The 14,795-nt window shown below is 46.5% G+C and overlaps 1 protein-coding gene across 2 annotated transcripts in view; it reads right to left on the bottom strand.

The window, feature by feature from the left end:
• The window catches only part of LOC306703189 (signal-induced proliferation-associated 1-like protein 2), a 69,134-nt gene that overhangs the window by 47,156 nt on the left and 7,183 nt on the right, over positions 1-14,795 (bottom strand). The window lies entirely within an intron of this gene.

The following is a 14,795-nucleotide window of genomic DNA, read 5'->3' as shown; positions in this document are numbered from 1 at the left end:
TGGTTTCCATTTTTACCCGTAATGTCTCTGTATATCAGTGTGTAGACTTTTGTTAAACGCCGGGTTGGTTACATATCCTCGTTCTAACTGCGGCAAATGATCTGACATGGGCAATGCAATAAAGACGCTGACAAACAAAGACTGTGCCGTATGCCGTCGCTGAAAGCAAAGAGGAAGTGAGCAACTCCTCTCTATCAATCCCATCCAAAGCTATTAAATATGTTGTCGGGTCCAGTGGGGGCAAGTGACTGAGGTGTTGCACGTGGAACGGATTCATCTCCTCAAAACCTGACTTCTGCATGAAAGATCACACCACACCATGTCACAATAGAGAGTACAAGTCTTCCTACATTGACCTAAATGCTTTTCTCGTGTTCTTTGGGGCTGGTGGTGTGCCTCCTTCCTCCTTCTACTGCAATCACGTGAAAACCCCATGAGTTAGCGAACAAAACCTCCACTTCACAGAGGCCCGGGATCGCCAGTTATTTCCTTTTTGCTTCAGTGGAGATGAGAATCCCTGTTAAAGCTATCGTCGTTGTGAGGTTTCACTCTAAACGTGATGGACTACTGTTTACATTTCTCAATTATTGATAAGGAGGAGGGTAAACTATTTTGGGATGAAAATGTGGGTCACATGAAGATTAGCTACAGGCCAGACTCGACCAAATACACTGGGGATGACTCTGAAACATTGTAATAATAATAAAGCGTGCGCTTCAGCCCGGGCCAGATACAGGTTAATGTGTGCATGACCCAAATATGTATGAATAGATTGACAATGATACCTCCTCCGTTAGATGTACTGCCAAACTACCCACAATCCTCTCTCTCTCTCTCTCCCATCGCGGACTGGTCTGGTTATGAACACGGCTTCAGTCACAAGCTCAGAAACTGTAGTGCCACTGTGTTTAAAGACGAGGCTTAGAGAGGACAGCGAGATGTTGTGTCATGTGAATGCATAATGTTGCAACATGTGCTGTTCCGGGAAATATGTTCGTCCCTTAGAACTGGCGAATGATAGATAATGGATTATCTGCCGGGTTGTAGCGGAGTTAACAATGCCAAAGCAAAGCCTCATTTTCAATGCAGACAACAGCCGAGTCTGAAAAAAGTGGCAGATTTGGGTAGGACGTTGGTTTTGGTTTTATTATTTCAACATAAAGCAATAAACATATGTGAAAGTTACAGATGTGAATTGCCCCTTTCAATATGTGGTAAAAACCATTACTGATATGGTCTAATTTCTGAATATTGAATGTATGCCAATGTGTTAGTGTAAGCAGGGACCAATGATGTCTGAAGAATTACCACTATATGAAGTGTAAACATGTAGATCTGATGTATTTGGTAATAAAGAGACTCGTTTCAGAATTATTTGTGAATCTTATTTCTTGAATTGAAGAGAAAAAAAAAGGAATTGTGACATCCGTTTGTTGAATTCACTAAATACCCATCACCATCATCTATAGTCCCTTTCACATATGCAGCCTGTCCCTGAAATATTCAGGAACATTTCCTGCATGAGCTCGTGTGGGACGGGGAGCCGGCATCAATATTCAGGCAGAACTGCCAATTTCCCACCTATGGACATTTCAGAGAACATGTTGGTCTGGCTGAGTTGTGACTGAAAGCAGTAACATTGCACATAAGCACCTAAAGGGTTAAGTCGGTCCGACGAAAGACGCAAACCAATCAAACCAATCACAAGACTCCGCTGATGACGCGTTTAAATCTGCGACTTGTTCACGGCTGAGAATTTCCGCCAATGTTTTCGTGGGTTGAGCTCCTTGCCTAAAAATAAGAGACGCCTTCCGACGAGTACACGATGGCAATCACGATAATTACATTGTTCGATTATCGTACAATATATGCACATGATCTCGATAATGTTTACGACTATCGACTAATAAACAGCAGTTCTCCCCTCGAATATAAGACTTGAGCATTACTCAGTACTCACACATTGCAACTTGTTTTTGCAAAAGTCCATTTTATTTATTGTTTTAGTTGTGTGGTTTTATTTAATTTGTTTTATTTATTTAGAATATTGTGATTATTGTGCTTTTATATTAGCAGTGCCATAATAAATGACATGTTGTTTATGGCGGTTATCATGACAGCTTACGTACACCTTGACCCTTCTTCTACTTCAGTTTTATGGCAGTTGACATCCGTAAATGTAGCTTAACCGTCATCTGATATGTTCCTGAATGTAGTGTGAATCACCAGCGGTGCCCGAGTATCCCGGTAGTTTACCAAGAACTATGCCTGAAAGAAGCTTATGTCAACTACAATCCATCTCAGGTCTCTTTCCCAGTCAGGACAGAGCGGAGAGGTGACCATACGGCGGTCTGCTGACCACCAGCACCAAATGTCACGCGTTGACTGAACGCAGTCCTTTCACACTCACAATTGGAGCTGGTGACCGCAAAATGTGCCACCTGTGCAAACAGCTTCATCAATGGGGACACTCCCGACAGAAGCTTTGACGGATGACTGAGAACAAGACGAACAAAGAAGCCGACATACTGTAATCTCCATGCATGACAACAAAACAGCATGAATGTGTTTTCACAGTAGAAAAAAAAAAAACAATATAGAAAAATAAGATAGGTGGCTGTAATGTCAACACTGAGAAACCAAAAAACAAACAATCAAAGCTCAACATTTACAATCACTGTTAGAAGAAAATAGGATCATGTTATCGAGTAAAATTAGAACAAAATGACAAACTTTAAGCAATAAAAACGAAAGAAAATACAGCACCAGTGTTATATAGCGTCCTAGTTTCACCTCCAAACTCTTTCCAAATGGTTGTGTATTCATAGTTAAAAAAAAAACAGAAACTGTTTATGTTCATACTGTCTCGCCTCTCCTTGTTTGTGCTGCTACACGGGGTCAGCAAAGGGTTCGCGGGCCTGTATTTCACGTTGGGAGCAGGACAGGATAAACCAGTGAACATGGTGGTCTGTGTTTCCCTTTCCTGCCTCCTATTAGCTACTTTCACTGCGACAGTGATTAATGAACACAGTTGTACCATGTCTCATTTCACATCTATCCCCCCCCCTCCCCCAAACTAATAGAGAGAGCCACAGGCTACTTGGTCAGCAGAATCCATGTTCTTTGTGACCTGAAGGAGGCTGTTTTCTGTCCTTGCCTTTGTGGCTCTGTGTGTGTGTGTGTGTGTGTGTGTGTGTGTTTGCGAGGGAGGCAGCAGATGGAGGGTGGGCGGTCTGCTTTGCTAACAGCCTTTTATTACTGGAGTAATGCATCGCCATTATGGCTGTTTAAGACACATGGCCCGGTGAACATGGGGGGGGAAGGGGACAGCGAAGGAGAGAAAAGAGAGGCCTAATTACAGTAATGAACTCATTCTCCGTCTCTGATGTTGGAGGAGTCCGTCTTTCATCTCGGTCCATCCAGAGGGGAGCGGCCCAGCGGTTCTGCCAGGTCTTAAAATAATCCTCTGACATTGCGGCCTGATTTAAAAAAGGCCCGGCAGATATTAATACGCTGTCAGAAAAAGTGCACGCGTCCTGAGAGTAATGGTCCAATGTATCGCCGATATTTCATTCACCCGAGCAGGACACACACGGCATCAGCCAACTCTGACAGACTCTCTGGACAGACTGACTTCTCATTAGTCACTTCTACAACTCCAACACAACTGTTGCTTGTGGAGAGGAAGTCCCTCTGAACAAAACCTCGGAATGTCTTTTTGTCCAATCGGATTGATCAAACTGGGTCTTAAGGCCCATCGGGAAATACGGCGACATGAGCGAAGAGTGAATTTATGTAAATTGGGTCACAACGCAACGATGTTCCAGCAAAACAGCAGCGCATATTTTAACGCCGAAGTTCAATTTTATGCCGGTTGCGAAAACACATTTCTTGCACATTATTCAGCTTAATCCACTCAGAGCTGACAGCACTTAAGGAAATTAGGCACACATTGTATGCTCGAAAAAGCAGCGCCATGTCATAAGCCCTTTAAAAGATATTCTGAAGAGGAACGCCTAATCCTCCGCGCGCCTGATTTGTTGACAACGCGGCCCATTTCAGGTAGCAGTGACGCTCTGAAAAAGCCAAACCTGTCACTTGCCGTAGACCTCAGGTTACGCTTCAAAACGTCTTGCGCTCGCCGATGTTAGCAGAGGTTTGGCAAGTTGTGTGTCGAAATTGCACAAAAAGCCACCCGGTTGTCACAATTATGCAAGCAAAATATCAAGATTTGCATATGTTTGGACATCAAAAGGCACAATTTAGCGGTATGTTTCTGCCCGTACACCCATTGTGCATGATTACAGAATATTATAACAACATTTGAGCCCTGCTTTTATACTTTCTTGAATTTTCACACTCAAAAAATATCCTCCACGGTGTCCAGCCTATTGCACCTCGAGTCGCATGTTTATTTAGCCCCTACCTAAGATGCTGGGCCACTCTGAGCCCTGGGGCTGAACACAGACCTGTGATTATAGCCAATTATCCTTAATAAAGCCCGGGGGTAATTGAGCCATATTAATGCTCCTCTGTTCTGTGTGAGCAGGAAGTAGTAGCTGGCCTCGGCCCCAAGACGCCTCGACCTCCGGAGCTGAAGCCAAGCTGCGATGCAGTCATCCTCTCCTCCCGCAGCCAAATTGGGGGTGCAAATGTAGGTTAGAGGCCAAGATGATTACACCAATTTTCCAGCTCATGGACTTCATCATATAGTGAGTCAGGCGGCATTGCTATGTGAAGCAAAATCCCCCTCTGGGTGCATTCACGAGCCCCCCCCCCCCCCACCGTTTATTTTGGTTCCTTGTTACCTGCCTTCTGCTGTTTAGTGTTGACAGGCTGCAGCCAGTCAAACATTTGGATGTGTCACACCGCGTTCATCATTAACACAGAGGAAGGGAAGAAATCCAAGCGGAAAGCAGAGACACCTGAAGGCACGTTGCTTATGCTTCGCTGTCCCGCCGACTGATAGCTCAATGAACTCAAGAGTAAAAACAATGAATCACATTCCATGTCACGTCACACTCAAATGCGATCAAATTCACGCCGCACGTGGGTTTTAGGGCTCTGTCCTCCAAGGAGCTGCTTTTTTTTTTAACAATGTGGGAGCTTTGTGTTCAATCCTCTATTGAGAGCAGCTGTTGCAACCTTGCGGTGGGAGTTGGAGGGGAGTGCGCGATGGTTTTTGGGGCAGGAACGATATTAAATTCATCACACTTTCAGTCGGGGGGGAAGGAGGGGAGGACTGCAACCAGACACGGGCATCTCCAATCTGATGGAAAAACACTCGCGTTTCAGCTTCACTGGAGCGATTCTCTACCGTAACGGGGTTAAGGCGAGGGAGGAAGTGAGGCTGAGGAGAGAAGTGAAAATGTTGAAGTGGGAAGGAGGAGAGAAAAAAAAAAGAAGAATGGGAGTTTTGCCAAACCTTGCTCAAAAGAGATTTGTGCCATTAAACCACAGAACCAATTAATTGGGCGATGTTATCCTTGAGAGTTCATTACTGGGGCCTGGGAAACCAGTCATGCCATCTTCCCCAAGTGCCTCCAGAACCAGAAAGGACACTTGTTAAGAATGTGTGTATGTGTGTGTGTGTCTCACTATGGACCAAAGAAAACCAAACGCACCATTCAACATCTCCCGCTTTCATCTCCTGCTCGCACCATTCAACCTCACAGCGGGTTGGAATCTCCTACCAGCTGACCCTCAAATTAGCACTGATGCTAAAGCCCTGCCATTGATGGGCGAACCCTCCCCTTCCCGTACGCGGCGCCACCTTCCTACATCTGAGCCGGTAAGAACCCAATCATCTCTTATTGTGGCCCAGACCACCAACCGAAAACACCCCGATGTGCCCATATTGCCTGCAGGGAGTAATGCTGAGATTTTAATGGCCAGTCTGAATGGAGGGTCACACCCTCAGCGGGAGGGAAGGAAACCAATGAATTGAGTTCCAGCTAGCTGCCTTATCGAGCCCCGATATGTGGAAAATAACAGCAAACCAAATCCAGCCGAGCTATCCTTTACAAATACTCACATGGGTGAGAATTTAACAACCACGGGTGCCAACATTTATTTAGGTTAAGCGGACTTGGATAAGTAATAAGCTACGGAATTAAAAATAATACTTTTGCAATTTAAAAATCACATTTGGCATGTTCTCAAAAGCTCTGGGTGTGACTGGAGGTCTGTCCCTGGCAGCGAGAGGGTATGTTTGGCATTTCGTTGAGACATAAAGCCAGAAATGCTGATGGTGAACGTTTAAATGAGTAGATGCACAAGATGCAGCTGCAGCTGAAACTTAAAGCTTGTGTTACAGGAGGCCGGAGCAGAGGATTTAGAACTGGTCCCGGTACTGTTTTACAGTGACAAAAAGCAGACGAGGACCTAGTTTGTTTGTTCCCCAAACCAAACAAGGGGACAGAGTGGAGAGATTACTCTTCTTTCTTTTTTTTTCTTAAATGACGGGGGGGTACAAATAAGGAGGGGAATGTGTGCCAGCCGTTTTCATGATGCGCCAAAATGAGTTTCCCCTTTGATCAAAAGTCTTCTCCTATCCGTGTTGTTCAAAAGGCAAGAAAGCCTTCAACACTCAAGTTAATTCACTGCGTAAGAAGAGCTTCAGCACGAGTTAAGAGCTGATCAGATAATTGCAAGTTTCTGTAAATGATGAACTACAGAACATTACCAGTACTTCTTGTCGAATCTAGGCAACATGAAACTTGAACTTGCCTCGAAAGTTTTCATCTTGAATAGTTGGTCTATTTACCTAGTTTGGAAATAATACAAACAACAGCTTAACAAGGAACATGCGCCCTAAAGCTGACACCTAAAATGTGGAACTGATCCCATGACTTTATTAAAGCACTTTGAGATAAGAAAAAAGCTTCATAACCACTGACCATTCAGACATTATCCACAAAAACACACACACACACACCTGAGCTCATACCAACACGACGTTGGACCAAGAGAACACAGAAAATACTGCAAAGGAGAAGAGTGTGCAAGGACATACGAGTGTGTGAGGACGAGTGTGCGCTTGCAACCAGAGAGATTCTGCAGGAGACGAATAGAGGCTTTCTGTTTACATCACAGCGCCCACCGACCTCAGTTGACCCAACAGCAGAAGAACAATCAGCAGAAGGGATTAAAAAAAGGAGGTCAGACAGCACAGAGTAAACATGCAACCTCATCATCGGGGCCTCACAATGCACTGTGGGAAATGGCCAAATTCTCTAATGCCCCAGGTGCTCAGACTTCTGGAAAACACAGCCTTTATCAAACAAGCACTGCAGTGTATCCAGGACTCTATCCCTCTGGCATGAGCGCTACTTCAAAAGAGAGACTCTTTATACTCTGCACTTTCATCTATATGAAAACTCAAGCAAAAAAAAAAATATATATATAAGAGTTTCACTTCTGGTTTGAGGAGACTAGACAGGAATTTCTGCGAAAAAGGAAGTTGCCTCATACCAGAAACAAGACTTCCATAAGAGCGTAGAAACAGATATGAGACAGCTGGACTATAGAGATGCAGCCATCCTCTGATATCCGCTGCTGTGGTTACACAGCTAACCCCGAGGTCACTGCCCTCCAACAGCCATCTCGCCACACCTCATCTGTCAACAGTTGTGCGCTCACGTGTGAAATCAAACAACAGATAGCCGCCCGCTTCCCCCTGCAGACTGCGTTTGCGGTTATTTCTAGCCGTTGCCTTATGGCGGAGGCGGCTTACGAGAGCATTAGTCTGTTTTGCTCCACCAGCTGAGTGCACCCTTGAGTGTGCTCCGCTTCGTGCTCAGTAGTAGCTCCATCTGGAATGTCGAAAATCGCCGGGGTCACCCGTGATCCGACTCCCATTTCACTTGGTTCAGGGAACAGTAAGTATTTACCCAACAGAAACTGCAAATGGTAAATTTCATTTCCTGGACGCTTTCAGATCGCATAATGTCTACCATATGCTTTACAGACAAAGAAGAAAAAAAAGCGGGTCTGCCAGTAGAGAGCGGTTTGAGAGACCATGTGAACTCGAAGGACGTAAAGTAATTGGAAATCCAATTAGGTTTATACTTCTCCACGAAACTGGAAGACGCATATCCTTCACCCGTTTATCTGGTTTTAAAAAAAGAAACCAATTGTATTGTGAAGCACCGCAGTGATGTTTTGAAGCTACGCGTGTAAAGGGTTCAAACGCAACATTTTTGCTTCTAAAACAATCAGCGTGTCAGCAGCGTTTTGGCAGGCTATATGCTCGGTAAATATACACTACAGATGTTCTTAGAGTACTTTGGGAGTCCTGACTCTTCGCTAACTAAGCAGATACTTTCATCGAGTCATTTGTGGCAGAACTTCTCGTAAAAACACAAGATACACTTTATGCATCAGCTCAACCGTTTCCAAATTCCAATGTCATGATAACGCATTGAGATGACAGCCGTTGATAAGAGTAAAATTACCACTGCAGCAGCTCTGGAATGACGACCCCTTCGTGCCAAGATTAACACAATTACGAGCAGCAGTCCATCAAGTGGGAGCTTAACCACAGTGATGGTAGCTTCAAATAATCACGTTGACATGGTGTAGAGCCGAGCTATGCGGCAAAAGTTACGTTTTGAAAAGAAGAGAGCCCCTTTGTTCTTGAGTTGGCGTGAAGCACTTATAAAAAACCAGCACAATAGTGGTAGTGCTGGCTGTGTGTAGGTAGTGCGGGAACGAGGCAGGCCTCCTCCCGGCTCCACTGAAAATGGGAGTCTCCTACCATGTCGCCCTGCCAGCTGGCCATCTGCCCGGCGCCTGCCAGGCAGCACACTGCCATTGTCCTTTAGTTGTTTCAGGGTGATCTGAGAATTAAAATAGACAGGACAACAGACTCTTCCTGTTTATTCGCATTAGAAGGAAGAACAAGCGCAGCGGCACAAAGAGAGTGGCGCAGAGAGTCCCTGCTCTGATTCTAAATTAATGAATGCTGGCTAATACGACTAATGGCATAGCATGTGGTTGGAGATGTGGCTAGCGGTAGCACTATCACGGAGCACTTAGTTGTTTGTCAGGTAACATGATGCATCAGCCAGCATTAGCATCACACGTGCATAGCTTTAGATGGCAGTCCCACGGCCTCTTTGGGTCTCGCAGACCGAAGCTCCTGTACGTTCCCCAACAGAAGGAGGCCGCGTTTGTTTTTGGCCGCTCCAGTGGAGCCCCACAAACCGAGAGCACGGCGCTGTGGCCCTTCTCCAAAAGGGACCATCTGTCCCCCCCCGGCCCCGAAGTTGGCCCAGCCGCACTGGCCCTCACTGCTATGATGGGACAGAGCGGGGAGGCGCAGGGTTGATGTGGCCCAGCAGAATAAACCACCACCTATTTCCATCAGCACACATCCCCCCCCCTCTCTGCCGCTTCCCAGCAGCCTGCTGCTTTTACCCGGCAACCTCCATACCAATGACAGCCTGTCAGCAGAGTGCACTCTATCAGGGTGAGGGGAGAAAGAAAACAAGGGGAGGAGGAGAGAACTGGTGAGAAGAGCGCTCTCCTCTTGCAAAAGGGGAAGCTGTTAAAAGAAGTTGTGAGGGAGTTCGGATCGAAAGCTCTGGGAAACGTCCGTGCTGCCGCTCCTCTGCCGAGGTCAGCGAGAGTCCAGGTCGTCACATTATCGCCGGGAAACGGTGCAGCAGAGGAGGCGAGTAGGTAAGATGTGCGACGCCGTCGATGAGCGAGAGCCGACGCACTAACGCACAAACACATTCGCACGCCATTCAGGGAAGCGGAATTTTTAAGCGCTGACCGGCGGAGGCGACCCTCAGAGCGGGTCGAGGCCGAGGAGCAACCCAACCTCCTTTTTCCAGTCAGCTCAGCGGTGCTCGTTTTCTTTTCAAAAGTTTGTTTTTCATATGTGGTTTGGTGTTGCCGACAGAAATCTGGGGCGAGACGGGACAATTCTGGACTCCTAGGGCAGCAGCTGTAGGTTTAGTCAACCGGAAGACGCGAGGGGTTGGGAGGACAGGAGTTAGCACAGATACACTGATGCATCACCTCGCAAGAACTTTGTCCGCCACAGACATGCACTCACAAATTCCTCTTGTGATATGGCCCACAGGCTCGACCTCTCAAACACACCATTGTATGAAAACATGACTCTCCTTGCTTTGTATAATGCCTATTATGCACATTAATGTAAAACTGATGCATTATTTAGCCTTTACATGTCTTCCTAAGAGGCTATGACATGAAAACCAACATCAGGCATCAACTGCTGCCATGCTTACCTGATTAAGAGAGTCCTTTTTCATCAGAGCCATAAATCCTAATGGCAGAGGACTCAAAGCCCAGTGAGCCACTGTGGTAATGAGCCCACTGTGGAGATGCTATCCAAGTGCATTAAATCCATCAGCCACTTGTTGAGAGAAATCCGCCACACTTCACAGCAGAAAGCCCTCTAAAAGAAAACAACAGCGACCCGGCCTTCTGCTCCTTTACCCAACAACTAGTTTGGGGAGAAAACAGAGAGAAGTAGAAGAAAAAGAAAGAAAGAGTAAAATAAGCACAGGTCTGGCGGCCATCGGGCAGTCACTCTAGTGAAATGCATACAGCTGCCCCCTTAATGCACACGACCCTCTCCCTCCCTGTGACAAAGCCACCAACTGAATGAATGGGACTGCAACATTAGCATATGTAAAGGAAAGTAGGTGGCTGTGCCAGTGGGGGGGTAGACTGTTGGGTGTTGTGCGGGGAAGGGGTGGGCCGTGACATTCAGAGGTTCTCTGGCTGACAGGAAGGACAAGAAAAAAGAAAGGGGGGGGGGGGGGGAGCTATTGTTCCCGGGAAAAGATGCCCAGGTCAAGCCCGTGACCTTCCAAGTTTCTCGCAAAAGGCTGACATTTGGAGCGACGGGAGACGGAGGAATCCACTTATCCGCCCTCTGAACTACAGCTCGGCACGAAGGGTCTGTCTGTCGGACAAACAAAGACGGCAACCACGACCACCTTAACCACACTGAGATAAGAGGAGACGGACACAACCAGAGAGGGAAATTGCACTTCTTTCATAACTGATAATCCCTCCAGCCCCATGCCATATGCTGAGCTTGCAATATGTTCAGCAGAGGCCAGAGCATCAGACAGGAGGGAGGGAGGGAGGGAGGGAAGGGGAGAGGCTGCGACGGTCATAAGAGCAAGGAAGGAAAAAAAATGTATTTTAAAAAGAGGAGCGCTACTCTCTGGTGCTTCACTGCTGAAGAACTAGCAGCAACAAAGAGAGACGGCAGCTTTTATCAGAAGATGTGAAGCAATGCATCAAAGACCACGGCTGACAGAAAGATGACCGCTAAAACGTCATCTACCTTCTGCGCCCGCATGGCGGGAAATAATAAGCAAGAGGTCTATCTAAACGTCACACCTCGCAATGTAAAGGCCTGCAGAAGAGGAAGCAAACGCAACAAAAAGAAATCGGGAGAACTCATTTAAAAAAAACAACATTTGATTACATATACAGACTATTGAGGCGTGATTCCCTCTCATGCAAGCGCAAGTCAGCTGGCCGTGAGCAGTGGTCTCTGTGGTACATTCAAATTCAACAAGACGTCAGCCGTCATTAAGTGACCAGTTGCTGTTTGTTGACGCTCGCCGTTTGAGTTCAGCTTGGAAAGTGAAGGAGACTTGTGACTTGCAGGTTTATGGTGGAATTATGTGAGCTGGAAGAGGGGAAACTTGGGTGTTGGAGGCTAATAAAACAAACAACCACTGAGGCACCTCTGAGCAAGGCACTCCTAACTACTGCATGGCCAACATTAAAAGCTACACTTGTGCGTTGCAATAACTAGGTATGAATGTGTGCGAGTGTGTTTATAGTGAAGCCAGTCGTTTCTGAACCCTCCTAAGCCACATGAAAGGCTAAATAGAGAACTACTCTTTGAGAGGTAAATGACTTTTGATGATAGATGTCTCCTCTTGTATGGTGCAACATGGGAGCGTAATTGGGGAAAAACACTAAAACAGTGTCATTGTAACCACTTCCTGACGACTGCTTTGCTCGGCCTGTTTCTGGTTGGAGGTAGGAGCGTGTTAATGGCAGGAAATGACAGGAAATGACAGACTTTAATCGAGCTGAATGAATGGCAGCAAGTACAGGTCTTTGTGCCGCATTGGGCTTTGATCTAGCCTCTGCAGGCAGGTTCTCAGCTTTGATTCCAGTGGTGGGGCAGGAAAGGGATTTATTTGAAGAGTGGGAAGCCCCAGGAGGTAACACTTAAGAGTTCTTGTCACTGCATCCCAGCAAACAGACAGAACTATTCATCAGCCTACACACATGTGCGGCAGGGCCTGTGGAGAAGCACACAATCCCACAAAACGCTGGTCATTTGCACGTGGACGTCCGGGTCTGATGGGCAATTTACATACCAAGGGGTAGTCATTACGCAAACGGATACACATGCTGAACGGCCTACGTTCACAAACACCGAATAAACATCTTTCACAGCTCATCTTTCAAATGCCATGCAGAGTTTTGACCGATTTCAAACAATACGACGGTCATCTAACTCAATATGATTAAGAAATGGGAATATTTAGCCAGACGCAAAGTTGTTGTAGATTTCATTTATAGATTTTACAAACTTTTCTCAGGAACTTTGAGACAAATCTGAGCTTTTTGATTGAGATGGGTATGGAGCATTTAGCTGTGTACTTAATGTTTAAAGGAATAGTTTGATCATTTGCTTTCTTGCCAAGAAGAATGAGCATGCGTTTTGGGAGATCCAAACACAAGCGGACAGCTCTAGTTGTAAACGCACCCGAGACACATTGAGGAGGCGTTGGGATCCGCACCACATCCGGAGTTGGTCTGGCCTGGTGTTAAATCACACGCTCTCATATCATCTCTGTAGTGGAGCCTATTCTTTCTGGAAAAACAACCCCTGAGGGCGACTCTTGTCATTCTACGGTCAACCTGAAAAGACAAGCCAAAGCTCTGCATGGTGGTATGGGAACCATTGAGGCCTGCGTCTTAATTACAGTCCTAAACAGCATTGTGCGATTAGGGAACTAGGGCTTCCGGGGGACATTTAATCATCCGCCAAGAACAAAGGTACCTGTATCGGCTTAGATTAAACTCCGTCTTTCATGAGAGTGTGACGATAAACCAGGCATGTGATGCATTTGCTGTCCGGTATTTTTAGTCCCGCTGATAACGGCGGGTTTCTTCTTAGTTATGCGGAGTGGGAGAGGAGCTGTTTAGGGAAATGGCCTGTTCCTCCTGCAGAGAGGAAGGGAGGAAAGGCAGCTGGCAGGCAACAGGCAGACACCACCGCATCACTGAATGTCACTTCTCTCCCCCCTCCCCTCCTCTCTCTCCTCTCTCTCTCTCTCTCTCCACCTTCTCTCCTCTCAGATTGTTGTGCATCTGTTGTCTGAATTCATCAGCGAGCAGGAGGCTGAGCTGCCCCCCATTGCAACCCCCCCCCCCCCCCCCCCCGACCACCATGCCACTCCATCTCCACCACAGAGGAAGAGCGCGAGCGGGAAGGGGGGTAGTGGGCCCACGAGGTGAGGGGGTGGAGAGTAAACAGCGGCTTCACATCCCTCCATGTTGTTGCTAGGCAACTTTTTCGGCATATGACAGCCTTGAGTGACAGCAGACCTTCCCTTCGCAAAACAAAGACGGAAAGTTGAGGGCGGGAAAGGAGAGGTGCAGAGAGCAGCGGAGAGAGGAGTGGTGATCTGGTGGATACACAGAGTGTAAAGCAACACAAAGCAACATTATGAAACATTTGGACAAATTATAAAGTCCAAGATGATCTCAGAGCAGTCGTTCACAATCTCAGGTTCAAGACCCACCAGGGATAAAGATCTAAAAGGCATCACGACATAAAAATATATTTATACTATTCAAATCAAACATCACTACTTATCGCCAGATGAAAGTAGTGATGGAGGACAGCGCATCGATTCAAGGGAACGAAAGCCTAAAAAGTAGGTTTCAAAAACATTCCGTCCAAACAACTTTATCTCGCTTCGTACCGGATAAAGAAAACTGTGATCCTACTGCGGGGCAGAGTAACGGATTAATTCTTTCAACACCACAACAGCGCCGCCGGCCCATTGAGGATATCTTCAGCAAGGCGAGTGCTTATCCGAGTCTTGTTTATTATTCGGCAGCGCTTCTTCATTACCTACGAGCGTATCATTAGGATCTGTCACAAACTCCAGAGGCAGAGCACCAGCTTTACCACCACAGGTTGCAAACTATACTTTGGGCAAAAAGTTGGCAGACACCAACAGAACCGGCTCGGCAACACAGATGACATCCAGCTTCATCCATAGGGCACATAAGGAGGGTTTTATATTTGACGATTGCAGGGGCTAAAATTAGCACGTGAATAATAATCACTGGCTGCTTATTTTTCTTTTACTGGAAGTTTGGCAGAGGAGGGCGCGCTGGATGCCAGATCAGAGGTGCTGCTGTACGGATGTCAAGAAGCAAAAGGAAAGTTGACACTGGGTACCATATTGTTATCAGCGGTGGAAAGCAACACGACGGTTACATTCGTAGAGGAATCAAACTGTTTACATACTGTAGGTGCGGCTTGTGAGAGGCAACAAAGACGGACCGTATTCAGACACCAAAATAACAACAACAACAAGATCGAGCTATTTTCTTTCCCGCAAAGTGAAGTCTGTGGCCATCTGGAGCACATGTTCCAGTGCAGCAACTTCCTCCGGTAATTAATGAAGTCCTCCAAAGGGAACAGTCTGATTAAGTGAAAACTCTTCTTATTCTCCACAGGCCTTGTATACCGGAGCTCA

This window comes from Pholis gunnellus (genome assembly GCF_910591455.1).
Source record: "Pholis gunnellus genome assembly, chromosome: 11".
In the NCBI taxonomy this organism is placed as follows: Eukaryota; Metazoa; Chordata; class Actinopteri; order Perciformes; family Pholidae; genus Pholis; species Pholis gunnellus.
This window is presented reverse-complemented; position numbering and strand designations above follow the sequence as displayed.